This window comes from Giraffa tippelskirchi, chromosome 2 (assembly GCF_054371585.1).
Source record: "Giraffa tippelskirchi isolate mGirTip1 chromosome 2, T2T-mGirTip1v1.2.pri, whole genome shotgun sequence".
In the NCBI taxonomy this organism is placed as follows: domain Eukaryota; kingdom Metazoa; phylum Chordata; class Mammalia; order Artiodactyla; family Giraffidae; genus Giraffa; species Giraffa tippelskirchi.
The window spans coordinates 151,167,848-151,168,460 of record NC_137276.1 but is presented as its reverse complement, the minus strand read 5'-3'; positions in this window follow the sequence as shown (position 1 = coordinate 151,168,460).

Sequence of the window (613 nt, the reverse complement as noted above, 5' to 3'; positions counted from 1 at the left end):
GGCCTAGGCTTGTCTCTCTTTTCATTCCTTATTCTTCTCTTCTCTCATCTATGCTTATGACTTTAAAGACTGACTCATGAAGATGTCTCACAAACATCACAAAATAGCTCCAGTCTAGACCTCTTCTCTAAAACTCAGCCCTGCATATTTACTCATCAGCTCACTTGACATCTCCACTGGGATGTCTGAAAGGACTTCTAACTCAATGTTAAATCAAGATCATTGTTTTCTTGTCTTTGCCCAGTCTTCTTGCAGTCTTCCTTTTCTCATGAAATGGTATTATAATTTATTCTATTATGTAAACCAGAAACTTGGAATCATCCTGACATATACATCTACAAATATGTATGATGTCCTTGACACCACCCTCAAACATACACCAAATAGGATAGATATTCTTTCTTTTTTTTTTTTTTTTTTGCCACACCTTGAGCTTGTGGGATCTTATTTCCTCGAACAGGGATTGACCCTGGACCACAGAAGTGAAAGCACTGAGTCCTAACTACTGGACTGCCAGGGAATTCCCTAGATGATATTTCCTAAGAACTTTAACTTCATCCACTTCTCTGCAACTTTATTTCCTCCAATTTGGTTTATGGTCCAACTTTTCACA